The sequence below is a fragment of the Anser anser genome (assembly GCF_964211835.1).
Source record: "Anser anser genome assembly, chromosome: 23".
Taxonomy (NCBI): domain Eukaryota; kingdom Metazoa; phylum Chordata; class Aves; order Anseriformes; family Anatidae; genus Anser; species Anser anser.
The window spans coordinates 6863330-6877939 of NC_139744.1; the positions used below are offsets into that span (position 1 = coordinate 6863330).

At 46.1% G+C, this 14610-nt stretch overlaps 1 long non-coding RNA gene across 1 annotated transcript; it reads left to right on the forward strand.

The window, feature by feature from the left end:
- Window positions 1-376: 376 nt before the first annotated feature.
- Window positions 377-9800, forward strand: LOC310885472. Its single transcript, XR_014574828.1, has 3 exons — window positions 377-514; window positions 1030-1085; window positions 8841-9800. It is a non-coding gene; the product is annotated as an uncharacterized lncRNA (long non-coding RNA).
- The last annotated feature ends 4810 nt before the right edge of the window (window positions 9801-14610 follow it).

A 14610-nucleotide genomic window follows, 5' to 3' on the forward strand; every position in this document is an offset into this window, starting at 1 on the left:
TTCAGACCAATCGCGCCATTCTTCCCGTGCTCTGACAATGCTGCTGGATTTGAGCATCTTTTCTCCTCCCCACCCTTCTGGCTTGGGCAGGGCTCCAAGAAATACCCCTCCTCCCCAGAAAACCACCCCGTGCTGCTGCCAGCGTTATTTCCAAGTGTTTCTCTCAGGGAAAGCTGGGCAGCGAATTCAGTGGGAAAATGCGAGAGGAGTAAGAGAGGAAAAAGAGAGGGAGGGGAAAGGTTAAAAAAAAAAAACAAAAAACCGGGGGGGTGGGGGGAGGGAGGGCAAAGCTGCTCGGTTCCATGCACGCACATCCACATGCAGAACAGAGCAGGGTGGAAAGCAATAGCATGAAGCCTCTCCTCTGCTGTGCAGCAGCTCAGACGAAAAAAAAAAATCAGACAGAAGAGGATGGAAGGGGGAGAGGTGGAAGGGGAGAGGAGCTGCAGCACCTCTCCTCTGTCTCAGAGCTTCCCTGCACTTCAGGACTCCTGGCAGGCGAAGTGCGAGAGCTGTGAGTCACGCATCAATCAGAGCCCAGCGGCAGGGTGAGATCCCGGGGAGGGCAGGGCTCAAGGGGCTGCAATCGTGCTCCCCCCGGCTCCTGCCCACAGGTGGGTTCATCAGTGTCCATGTCTTGGTAGGACCAGGGCTGCTGTCCCAAGCAGCACCTGTGGACCCTGAGCTTAGGATTTGGAAGACAGTCAGGCAGCAGCATCCAGATGTTTTTTTTTTTTTTTTCCTCTGGAAGGCAGTTATGATGGATGTGTTCAGGAAGCTGCTCCTAGATGTGGGTTCAGATGGTAGGTTTGGAGGAACAGGGATGTTAGGGGGGCAAATTGGGAAAAGTTTCCTACCTAAGAGATACTGCAAAATCCTGCAACAATGCCTCCAGCCATGACAGCAGCCTTACTGCACACTGTAGGAGATGGGAATGAGCAGGGTTCAGCCCTGGGGCTGAGCAGGGTCTGGGGTAGTTCCATTCCACATTTGCTCTGTGCACAGCAGCATTTTTCTGTGTTTTTGCAGAGATCCAGAAGAGAAAAACTCTTTCTCTCTCCATACAGCATCCAGCACTACGGCAGGTGAGCATCTCGGGGGCTGTGGTGGCACTCAGGAGGTGACATTCCCAGCTCAGATGAGGTGGGAACAGAGGGTCAAAGCACAGACAGAGCCTGCCACAGTCTGTGGTGTGATACCCAGTGGCTCTCAGCCGCCTGTGAAGGTGTCTCAAGGGCAGACTCAAAGATTATCCAGGGTAAAATGAGCCCAGTTTTGGTCTTGTGCTGTTATCATCAGAGTAGACTCTGAAAGAACCCCACATTTTACAACACTTGGCCCATCAGCTGCTTTACCTCCACCAGTGGACACCCGAGCCCCTTCAGGGACATCAGCCAACACTACCACGAGCTGCCCTGTCCTCCCGTGATGCTTTTCACCTTGAGATACCACAAAAATGAGGCAGTTTCTGCTTTTGCTACAACCAAAATCACATTTGGCCCTGGCAGCCAAATCCCAGCTGTGCCATCTCCCAGCCTGAAGCATCCTGTCAGAGCATCTCTCAGGCTGAGCTACGCAGCTTGACACAGGCAGGGCAATGCTGGTCTCTCCATTTTACACCAGGGAAACTGAGGCAAAGAGATGCCAAAGAACTTGTGAGCAGAAAGCCCGTGCTGTGGCCGTGAGCTGAATGTACTGCTTGGTCTTTCAGAGCACCATGCTGGTTCTCTGAAACCTTAGGAGCATCCTGCATCTTGCCCTGTACTGTCCAGGAGGGGCAGATCCACCACTGAGCAGATCCAAGCAAGGTGTGAACCAGAACTAAGACAGCTCAGGGCAGAGGGGCTGTAGGTCCAGAGCTGCCTCCCCTCCCTCTCACCATCTCTCCAGGGCAGGGACAAGATCATTTTCCTCCTAAAAATCCCCTGTTAGGAACAGGCTTCCTTCCCCCGGCATCGCCATCACAGCTGCAAATCTCTCTCTTCTCCTACCGTCTGCGCTATTTGGCCTGATATATTAATGTTTTCTTTTATTCACCATGCATACTGCCTTTACAATACTGTTGTCTGTAATTCATACCATATACCATCTGCTGCCTTTTATTATTTAACTACGCAGAGTTCTTTGGATGCAGTCTGGAGGAACAACCACTGTGCCCAGAAGTGCTGCATGGCCCTGGCACAGACTCATGACTCTTCTGCATCACTGGTGGGGCTGGGGCTGGACCATGAGGCCCTGGTGCCCTGCTGACAGCCTGGGTCTGGTTGTCCCCAGGTGCTGGCATTGGCCAGGGTGTTCCTAGAGCTGAGGAAGGTAGCTCTGGTCATGCCTGGGGCTGTGCCTTGGGGTGACACTGGTGAGGATGTGTGGCACAGGCTGCAAGGGATGGTTGGGGTGTTGGCACCTCTTGCCAACCATATCAGCGGCCTCTCTGCGTGCAATGTAAAGACTGCATCCTGGCCAGTCCCATTAAAATTTTCAGGGTGTCAGACCCCAGCTAAAGATACCTGTGCTACCCTTCCTTCGGGACAACTGGGGCAGGGTACTACATCCATCTGGAGGCTAACAGCCCAAGCTCAACCCCAGAATATCTCTTGCAGACCTTGCTGCTTCAAACGGGTTCAGGGAACAAGGGCCAGGCAGGGCCAGAAGGTAGGAGCCTTAGAAAAGCCCCTTTTCCAACCTTACGTAGCAGGGAGGTAGGGGTGCAGTGATGGAGGGGGGGTGGCAGGGCTAGGGTGGCCGAGGGACACGGGGAGCAAAGCCTGATCCTGTTTCATTGCACAGCCTGTGCCTGCCCTCTTGTGTCTCAAGCAAATCCTGCAGTGCTCAGCGAGAGGGCTGCCGGCGCTGAAACAGATGGGAAATGGGTTTATTGGGGAGGGAAAAGAGACCCCAGCCCCACCTGAGCCCTCCCAGAAGCATGTCCCAAGTGAATGGTTTACATTGGGAAAGCCAGGAGGGATCTTGCACACAGATCAATAGCTTGTTTTTAAAACAAAAAGCGATTCTTTGCTCCCCTGCATGGTTCAGCAGGCCCTGGGCAAGACCCCTCCTTTTAGCACCAGAGTTTGCTGTCAAATATTGGTTTTATGGTTCCCTCTGGACTCGATGGGTAAAATACAAAAGAAAGAAGGAAAAGCAAAGAGCACTGCAGTGCAGCAGAGCAGTTCACCTTCCCTGGCCCAGCTACAGATCCAGATATCCTGGTTGTACAGGAACAGTTGCATTGAGCAAGGGAAAAATGTCCCCATCAGTATTTCAGCATGGTTTCAGCCTCATGGGAAGCTGCTTTCACCACATCTTCATTGGCTCAAGATGACCGTGGTCCTGTAAGTCTCACTTCATTTCTCAGCCTTTACCCCAACCGTTTTGGAGCCTCTTGTCACCTAACTGCTTATTGCCAATAGCTTCAAGCTACTGGGGACCCATAGCTCCATTTAGCAGACAGTATTTGGCTACTTGAATGAGTCTTCCTTTCCAAATGGGAACATAATGTGGAATGTTGATATTTCCCCTGAAATTAAATCTGATCCCTTCCGAGGTAGCTTTGGCTCAGCTGAATAGCTTTTAATATGTATTAAAAAATCAAAAAATTGTTTGGGTTTCAATGTATTAAATATTATGCTTGGATTTACAATAGGGTATAAAATGAAAGCCATTAAAAAGAATATAAACTCTCCTTGAAAAAAAAACAAAAGCATTCAAATGGCTGCATATGTGAAACACCTTCTAAAGGAAGGGTTTTTTACCCCTGCCCCAAAAAATGTGCCGATAAAAATATTATATTCACAGAGATGCTGTTGAAGCAGCATTTGCCAGTTTCCTCTGAGGGAAGATTTCTCAACCAGACATGTCTGGCATCCCCCTGCAGATAGGACCTTCTGGGATGTCTTCCTCCTCCTCCTGCAGAAATGTTAAAGCACCTAACAGCTCATCACTATTAATGCTATCAGCCTCCATACCTCACTGGTGACAGGGGAAGAGGCTTCCCCTGCACACAGAGATCACTCCAAGCCCAAGCCAGCCCAGAGTTTGCAGACCAACTGAGTTACATCTGCAGATTTTATTACAGAGACAGAATATTGGATTTGCAGCAGTGTTTTTCAGCAGTCAGACCCTGTCCCACTTGCTCTGACATTCCCAGCATCTCTGCAATAACTTGGATTTATTAGCTCTCTCCAGGGCCGTATTTATCTACTGGGCCTCAGAGATGTTCCCATTAGTGGTGCTTTGTGCAGCACCTGCTTGGTGTGCAAAGCAAGCTGGTGGGATTGCAGGGGCCTCCAGCTCCATCCTCACATGCCATTGCCATGCTGAGTGATGCTGAGCAAGCTGAGATGTTTTTACATTATACGCAAAATGAAGGCAATGCTGCTTCTAGCCTGTCTAGTGCTTGGATGTTTGGGAATGAAAAATGCAATGTACAAAAAATATTTTCCTCTGGCATCTCCCCTTTTAAATGGCCCCTGAAATCAAATACTTGTTCCCTGTTAAGCTTTACATGATTTTATTTTGACTTGTAGGTGTTGGTTCTGCCTGTTCTTTGAAAAGCCTATGAAAGCACCTTGAACTACTCGTAAATAATTCAAGTTTAGGGGCCATTCCAGGCCCTTCTGTCTGGATAGCACCAGGCATTTACACTTCTTGGCACATGAAACAGGCAAGGAAAACTCACTGAAATATATAATATAATTGTAATATAATTAAAATAAATATAAATCCAAAAATATCTTCATCACCTTTTTTCTATTTTTAAATTCTCCTTCAGTGCTGGCATGGCTCCCAACTCAAACTCTCCAAAGCAGGAAATTTTCACAGGACTACGATTCAGAATAATTAAGACAAAGAATCCCACAAATTAAGAACCCAGCCTTTTATTACTATGGCAACATCATTTGTCTTTCCTCAAGTGGCTGAACTGAGAAAAAAAGAAAAACAATTTTAAAAGCAATTGTTTTTCCTATTGCCAAATGAGCAAAGCTGGGATGTGAGCTGGGGGTCCTAGCTCCCAGCAGACACCACAGAGGCCCTAGTAAGGATCTGCTTTAGGATGAGCTGATTTGTTCCTTGGGCTTCTCTGGTTGGGTCAAAAAAATCCCCAGGGTATTCAAAGGGACTGGAGAGAGCAATGCACAAGGAGACCCCCATGAGGGGTCCTGAAGGGGGATATTTCCCATCAGGATATCAGCACATCCCCCATGCTGATGTAGCATTTGCTTTGGGAAGTGCTTTGGATAGGAAACTCAAAACATCAGAGGAACTTACTCTGGCCACGTGTTCTGTCAGAGGAAAAGAGAAGCTGCTGTTGATACAAAAGCTTCAATCATTTGAGCAGAGAGAGGGAGGGACTTGGCTCTGCTTCTGGCACGTCACAATCATGAGCAGCTTTCAGATCCAGCTTCAAGCCCCTGCTGAGTGCCACAAGGACATGTCAGGATTTCCCAGCCCTAACTGACTTTGCTCAGCCAGCAGGCAGAAAAATTTTGCTTGTATCAACATCAAATCCCAGCTTGAACTAATTAGAGTGAATTAATAAGGCTGCCCAGGGCTGTTATCATGGAGGTGTGATTCTCACTGCTGCTCTCCCATCCACTTCCCCTCACTAGTGCTGGTGGCCCCAGGATGTGACACTGGCAATGCCAGCAGCATGGTGGTGCTCTGTCCCAACCAACACAGAGCCAGGAGCTGTGCCAAGATTATGGCATGAGTTGTGCTCAGCCTCTGCCTTTCCAGAGGCTTCTGGAGCTTGGGTTAGGTCTCTGGTGATGCACTGGAGGACAATATGGATGCAAGACAACATCAGTCTTGGAGTGTTTACTTTAAGCCTGTTTCAACTTCATTTGGCAAAAATTGTTCCATTTCCATAAGTCAGTGGTGGTCCTCATTATGGGGTTCTGGGGGGTGGCTTGACTTAAAAAAAGACTCCCCAAACCTCTGTATATTGTGGGGACCAATTTACGTGCCCAGCTGAGTCTGCGACATCATTAAACATCTTGTTATGGAATGAGAGATGGATAAGGAAGGGAAGAAGTCTGCTCACAGTGGCTGCTTTCCAGTTCTTATGCTGCTGCCTGCACATATATCAATTTGTTTCTGCTTCCTGGTGTGCTGAAGGGGCCTAATCCCTTCCCTTCCTTGGGGGTGTTGGATGAGTTAGTTGATGTTTATTCAATGGTCTGAGAAGCAGCTGGGGACAGGGACTGTACCAGATTATAGTATTTATTCTTCAGCAAGATTATTTCCACGCCAGAGAGGAGCTGTTCCTGAACTGAAAATACAAGTGTCATCCTAAATCTTTGCCATTTCTGAAAGGGAAGAATAGATTAAATTTCTGTATTCCTTTTGGATATAATTTAAGTCAGTGTAAAGTGACACAGCAATAACTGCATAGAGCAGTTTTCCCTTTGCAGAATTGAGCCATACAGGCTTTACTGCTCAGTGGAGCTGCCCAGACTCCCTTCATGTTGCCCAGTATGTGACAGGAGAGGGCCTTACCATATGCCATTTGCTCTTGTGGAGAGATATCACCCCAGGCAACCCTCCAGTGTACTCATTTCTGTACAGTCCTTGCAAAAATCCTTGCACCTGTGATACTTCTGGGGTCACACCCACAAGTCCCAATACCTGGTTCTACCAAACCACAAGGCAAGCTGATCTTAGTGTAGAGTACTTTAAATTAGCTTGAGCTTTCATAAAATGGGGCTGTGATCCAGCTCACCGAGAGAGGCATGTTGGCTCAGTAATTATCATAGGTATTCATCCAAGGTTGGTATAGAGATACATGTAGATTGCATGAGGTTTTGTGTGTGTTGGGGAGGACATGGGAAAAGCCCATGGTTATTAAATACACAGAAACCATCCCAGGAAGCTTCTAAGTGGAAATGTTGTGGGTGTCTGGGGAGTAGTGAAAAATCATATACACTTGCCCTGTTCATCACCTGTAAGCATCATCATACAGCAGTGCTGGAGAGGGCTGGACCCTTGATGAGCACATTGTGACCATTCATGTGCTGGGCTCCAGGAGCTGAGTGAGGAGGTGCTCAAGCACTTGCTGTGCTTGTCTTTCTCCATCAGTGGGAGAAGCAGGAAGACGGGGAGTTTCACTGAGGTCCTATGTAACCTTGAGAGAGAAGAAAGGCTCAGAAAAACTGAAGCAGAGAGTTGCCTGTTTTCATTGGGGAAAAATGCAGACTGGGCTCAATAGATTTTTTCCAAGATCTTCATGTCAAATACTGTGTCCAAATTTACAACACCAAAAGAAAACATCACAAATTAAAACCAAAAGAAGAAGGACCTAAGACCTAAATTGAAATGATCAGTTCCATCTGCAGTTGACTTTTCCTGCTTGATATTTCAGACATCCCAAAGAAGTGAAAAACAACTCCCTCTGGCGTCAATTATTAATAACTCTGCTTGTGCAATCTGGGCTTCCTGACCCAGCAGCAAAAGGTTTTGCAAGTTTACATTGACCTGACCAGACAGCATCACTCACTTTCTCCTTGATGAGCCCATTGCTGGCATTCCACTCTGACTCCATGCCATGGTGATTGTTCCCCTCTGTCTACCCTCTGACTCCAGCCCTGCTGTCTTTGCTGGTCTCCTCTCTATAGGAGGAACAGAAAGCTCACTCCAGAAGATGGAGGAGTAGTTGCTTTTCCCTGGTTAATGGCATCAGGAAAAAAAAAATGCTGCTGAACACTCTCTGCCTGTGGGTGTGAGCTGTGGTGGCTTGCTCGTGAAGCAGGCTGGTCCTGGGTTTGCAGACACAAGAGTGGCTCATTTGGAAGAGCATTTAAAATGAATTATCCAATCAGTGGAAATGTATTTTCAGGTCAGCCAGAGCTATTTGAGTGATACATAGGTGTTGTGGTTTAACCCGGCCGGCAGCTAAACACCACACAGCCGTTCGCTCACCCTCCCCCCTCCCTCTCTGGGATGGGGGAGAGAAACGGGAAAGTGAAGCCTGTGAGTTGAGATAAAGACAGTTTATTAAGACAGAGAAATAATAATAATAATAATAATAATAATAATAATAATAATAATGTGTACGAAACAAGTGATGCACAATGCAATTGCTCATCACCCGCTGACCGATGCCCAGCCTATCCCCGAGCAGCCGGCCCCCCCACCCCGGCTAGCCACCCCTATATATTGTTTAGCATGACGTCAGATGGTATGGAATACCCCTTTGGCCAGTTTGGGTCAGCTGTCCTGGGTCTGTCCCCTCCCAGCTCCTGCTGCACCCCCTAGCCTGCTCGCTGGCAGGACAGAGCGAGAAGCTGAAAAGTCCTTGGCTTGGTGTAAGCACTGCTCTGCAACAATTAAAAAATCAGCATGTTATCAGCGCTCTTCTCATCCTAATCCAAAACATAGCACCCTACCACCTACTAGGAGGAAAATTAACTCTGTCCTAACTGGAACCAGGACAATGGGCAAAGAAGTCTGCCAGAAGAATCAAATGAAAACAAAACAAAATAAAACATTACCATAAACATGGTGTAACAACAACAAGAAGTACAACCAAAAATAAAACATTGGGATTTCTTTTTTATTTGGAAACAAAGAATTAAAATTAGATCAGCCTAAATGTAATAGAAGATTATGATCCCCTTTTCCCCATGACCTTCCCTGCACTCCTTCCTGTCATGTCTCAGCAAGAGCAACATTTCTGGGTTAGGGTTTTATGGACAGAGAAAATCCACCCAAATGCAAATTTCTGTAATACAAATACCCACACCTGAGAAGTCTGTCACTTGATTTACAGTTAGAAGAGATCCGGGCAGCACAGCAAGGTGATGGCACAGCCCAATTACGTGTCCACTCTGCCTTCTCTGCAGGTTTGAATTACATCAGAGGTCCCTGCTGGGAGAAGAGTCTCCAAGTCCTTTTCCTGAAAGATCCTGTTTGAGTCTAATATTGCAAACAGCAGGCTCAGAAAAATGCAGGTGCTTTAGTAGCATTGCTTGCATCTGTGGTCAGAGGCGAAAGAAGACAATTCCCTGCTGTCATTTGCAAAGGTAAGAGAGATGGCTGTAGGCAACCTGATTTAGAGTTTTAATATCAGTCAGTAAGGAACAAAGTCCCATTCTTGTTTCCTCAGTTATTCATGTTTTAGTATAGCAACAAACCAACTTTTAATGGAACAGCAAAGCAACCACAACTAATGTCAGTGCCATGGCTCAGAGTCTGCCTGAGATCTTGGCCAAGTGAGAGGTTACTGGAAGTTTGTTAGTGGCCAAAAATGAGCTGGGACTCAGATCCCATAGTAAATCTTCCTGCTTGTCTTAATAAGAAGGAAATTCAGTTTGTGTACTACAAGACTGCACCATGATGTGAACCAGTGCCTGGCAGTCTGGGGAATCACTTCCAAAGCAGTCCCAGTTCTGACTGAACTCTACAGTAGCTGCACCTGGATTCAATCAACAGCTCTTCTGACTCTTTCCAAGAGGTCTCCAAAATGCCTACCAAGGTGCTGGTCTCCTACATGGGCCTGGGAGCTCCAACAACAAAGTCCATTTTGGTGGTTATTACAAACCACCTTTCAGCAAACAAGGCTTTAGTCCTCTCCTGAAAAGGAAGTAAATTACTTTCAAAGATCCCCATAGTTCGTATTTGCTCGTTTATTTATTTGTTTATTTTCAGATTTTCCCAAACTGATTTGCTGAGTTCAGCTCAAAAAGAATGGGTAGAAAGATTTCAGAAAAGTTGAAACTGTTCATCTTCATACTTATAAAATGAAATGTTTTGCTTTCTCATTGCAATGCTTTTTGCTTTCATCTCAAAGTCTGCCAGAATGCAATACTGGAAAAAAATAATAAAAACAAACAAACAAACAAGATTTAAAGTATCTTTAAATTAAACAGAAACATTTCATTTTTGTTGAATGTAACTTTCTGTTAAACTCAATATTACCCCTATTTTTTAGGGTAGGTTAATAGTTTTAATCATAAATTCTAATAAAATAATAGCTTTGCCTCATGTTTGGGGACAAAAATTATACATTCAAAACAAAAGCACAGCAAAGCAATGATCCCTAACCCAGATCAGAAAGAGATAAACATTTTAGTATTTCCATTTAATCTTTCCAGTGCACATTCAGGAGGAGGAGACATGACTATTTTCATTTACAGGCAAATGGTTAAAGTCAGTTAATTCAGTCACTGCCATAGACCTGATACATCTCAAACCTTTTGTGTTCACTCTCCTCTTGTGCCTGTTCTTCCCAAGTTTTGACAATAGATGGCTTCTAATTAAGTCTGGCAGCAGCTAATATATTTTTGTTGAAGCTGTGGAAAGACAATGCATTTTTCATGAAATCAGCTCTGCTTGGAATAATGTCATTTTATTTCCACTGCTTGAAACTTCTGCTCAACCGTGAGCAGCCATCAGGGTTGGAGGGCTGCCCCAGAGAATGACACTGCAAACAGGTAGCAGTCTGGCAGTGCCCTGCTCCACAGTTTGGTCCCCAAAAGAAAGGCAAGTTCTCCAGCTTAGCCTGTAACCCCTGCGGATATTATAGAATCATAGAATCATAGAATATCCCGAATTGGAAAGGACCCATAAGGATCATCAAGTCCAAGTCCTGGCACCGCACAGGTCTGCCCAAAAGTTTAGACCATGTGACTAAGTGCACAGTGCAATCACTTCTTAAATTCAGACAGGCTTGGTGCAGTGACTACTTCACCGGGGAGCCTGTTCCAGTGTGCAACCACCCTTTCAGTGAAGAGCCTCTTCCTGATGTCTAGCCTAAACTTCCCCTGCCTCAGCTTAACACCGTTCCCACGGGTCCTATCACTGGTGATAACGGAGAATAGGTCACCTACCTCTCCACTCCCCCTCGCGAGGAAGTTGTAGACTGCGATGAGGTCCCCCCTCAGCCTCCTCTTCTCCAGGCTGAATAGGCCAAGTGGCCTCAGCCGCTCCTCATATGTCTTCCCCTTTAGGCCCTTCACCATCTTCGTCGCCCTCCTCTGGACACTCTCCAACAGTTTAATGTCCGTTTTGTACTGTGGTGCCCAGAACTGCACACAGTACTCGAGGTGAGGCCGCACCAGCACAGAGTAGAGCAGGACAATCACTTCCCTCGACCGACTAGCAATGCCGTGCTTGATGCATCCCAGGATACGGCTGGCAAAGCTCCAAAGCTCCAAAGGTCCTTAGTAAAAGTCATGGCATGGTCCACTCCAACACTGAGACCCTTGTCAGGAAATAAAATCTTATCTAGCTTTAAGGAACCACTCCATCTGCACCTTCCAGTATCCCTTCCTCCAGCTTATCCATAAATGAGCCTTGGGGAGCAGAGACCTTCTGCACCACCATGCCTGCACTGTTACCTGTTACATAGCAATTACTATGAAAAATGAACCAGATCATAAAAAAATCAAGAATATCTAAGATTAAATTGGTAGAGTACCTAGCACTGAAGAGGGGCCTGTCCTGGTGGAAGGGTTTGACTCAGCGTCTCTCTCATTTGGTGCTGTTGAGAAAGGTCCTTGAGAAATGTCCACACCCTTCACTTGCTTGGTTTGTGGTTCACCCACAAAACCTCTTGCAAGGGGATGATTTTCCCTTTTCCTCAGCCTTGCTCACTACTATCCTGCCTGCCTGTGTCATGCTCCAGAAGACAGAGAAATCACTTCCCTTTAGAGCAGCCAGGACCACTTTGCAAATTCCCTTTCAGAAAAAATGAATCCAGCAGCGAGGGTCCCATCACCATGACTATAGGAATCACGCCCATTTTGGGAGCTGTTGGCAATGGTTAAGAAGGATAAATAGTTTTGTGAAGTGGCAACTTTATTAAGCACCAAGTATTCCACCAGCTCCAGTGACTGAGTGCAATTGCAGAATGAAATTGTAGGAAAAAACATGAAGTTACAGTGCACTGCACTAGATAGTAGTGCCTGCAAAGAAAAAAATCTCAGAGGAGCTCTCTGGGATGCTTCAGCACTGGGCAGCACATCTATGCACTTCCAGGTCACTGCTCCAAATTTAGGGTGAGGTATGCAAGAGAGGTACAATCCCACAGTGGAAGGGGACAGGATTTGGTCTTTTCTGTTCCTGTACTGTTACAGACAAATTTGCCAACATTTAGAAAGCAAGTAGCACTGTGCATCTAGGGAGAAGGCAAAAGAAACTTTCTAACAAAACATCTTCTAACCTTCTAACAAAACATCTTCCCCCCTGCAAAGCAAAGAAAAACCAAGAAATGTCTGTTCCTAGCTGAAAACATGTACTTTTCAGCAGTACACTTCCATGTTCTTCATGCAGCATCACAGTAGCATTAGCTTTGCTGTGTGTATGGGGAAGGAGGGTGTGGCAGAGGTGGGCGGGCACCTTCCCCAAATCACCTCCATGACAATGACAGGATGATCTGCGTACCCCTATCCAGTGGCCACATCCACAGCCATGGCCTTCTGCACAGTGAGAGACCCTTGGGGAACGCCTGTAGCTTTTGGAGAAGTTTTCCATGTTGTGCAGTAACTCTAGAGAGCCCCCAGTCAGGAGGCAAGACCCCACTTTGTGCAGCTGAGCAGAGAACTGAAGCACTATCTCCATGTGTGAAGAGCACATTTCTCATTCATGATCTGGCCCTGCAGGACCCCAGTGGAGGCTGGATGAAACACCTGGCCATGGGTTGTGACTGTGTTGCTGCTGCCTGCAGCATGCTTTTCTCATTCCTGTAGGACAGCAAGATCAGGCCTTGATTTGAACAGCCTCTCCCAGCACTTTGCATTTTGCCAAGGTGCTTGATCCCAACAGACTTAGCAGCATGAAATGCAGAGCTTGGACAAAGCAGGAAGAGGGAGTGTTGCTCGGCTACACACCTAGGTCTGCAGTGCCTCTGCTTTGGGTCCCCACGGCAGAAATTTGGGATTTTCCAGGTGGAGGAATGGGGGCATAAGCTCCATCTACTCAATACCACCAGTCCTGGGCAGCTCATGTCCCATCGCTGGGTCTGTCCTGAGCCAAAGGTGCTGGGAGAGGGCAAGGGGCCATTGCCCAGGTCAAGGCTGTGCTGTTGAGGTCTGAAGTCCTTCACATGTGGGCAGTCCAGATGAGTTCCTTCTCCCAGCCTTGCTAGCTGTGTTGCTGGATCATAGAATCATAGAATATCCTGAGTTGGAAGGGACCCATGAGGATCATCAAGTCCAACTCCTGGCACCGCACAGGTCTACCCAAAAGTTTAGACCATGTGACTAAGTTCACAGTCCAATCACTTCTTGCAATTGGCAGTAGCTTGGTGTTTGTTTCTCTCCCTTGACTTTTTATGGCTGTAAAGAGCTATATTTTATAGACCTCAAGAAGTGGGTGTATGCCAAAACTCTTTCATTTTCTGACCTTATCTGTAGGTCCAATAAAAGATATCACCTCTCTCACTGTACTCCACCTTTGTCACAACATTTATGGTCCCACCATGAAAGACTTCTTACTCTACAGCATCAGGCACAAGCACTGCCCCAGTGACTGCTCCACAGAGATGCAATTCTCAGAGACACAAAGGCAATCTTACACAGTGCCTGTCTGGAAGCTAATATAAATTTGCACCCTCTTCAGTGCTCCCTAGCCTGACATGTAACATAAAGCTATCTTGTTGTCAACAGGAACCAGGGTTAGACATTAACTAAACCCCGATCATGAAATCATCTCTGGGACTAGGGATTTGTTGAACCACAGGAAATGAAACAGCTGCTTGTGAGCAGAGGGACTGGAAAACCAGGAGACATGCTGGGATGGCTTGAACTCTCATGGAGCTGCGGCTTTTTGCAGAATCAGATGTTCTGCTCATTTTCTTCTATGCAACATTAATTTCATTCATTTACAAAGGACTATAGTGACTTTTCTCTCTCTCTTTTTTTCTTTTTTATTTCTTTCCTGCTTCAGTTGTAGGCAAACTTTAACATTCTTTGCAAATAAAGAACCTGCGTAAATTTGCACAAATTTAAGGGCTACCAAACAATATATTCTCTCATCATTATTTTTTAATACTTTAAAGTTTCATTTTATGTAAATTCCTGGATTGAAAGTAATTTTGATCCAAAATGGAAATTTTTATTTCAAAAATATCAGAGCAAAAAGTAGTTTCAAACCTCTTTTCCCCAGATTTTTTTATAAATAGGTAATTCAAAACTGACCTTTTCCCACAAGTAGCTTTAAATCCACAGAGCTGGCATGTGGGGAAAAGACTTTCATCAAAATTCCCAGCCAGCTATTACTCCAGAGCTGGAAGAAGCATTACATCCTTTCTCCAGCTGTTCACTCAGCCCTGCTATAAGAAACTGCACAGCACTGCGTGCCTCATTTCTTACATTAATCCAACAGCATTTCCAATGTGTTGTGGTCCAACATGAGGTCCCACGGCATTACACTAAACATCAGGTGAGTGAACTAGGGCTGAGACCTTGATAAGCAAAAGTATAGGACAAGCCAAGATATGAATCCCGTATTTCATTTCTGCACATGTCAATCTCTGATTTTTTTTTCTCCTTTTTTAGTAGCAAGGCTGCAATTTCAACAGCATCAGGCGCAGGGATTTATTACCAGAAGAACAAAAACTGAGTAGCAAAGAGAATATTAACAGCTGCCTGCTTACAGAGTCCTATCTATCAG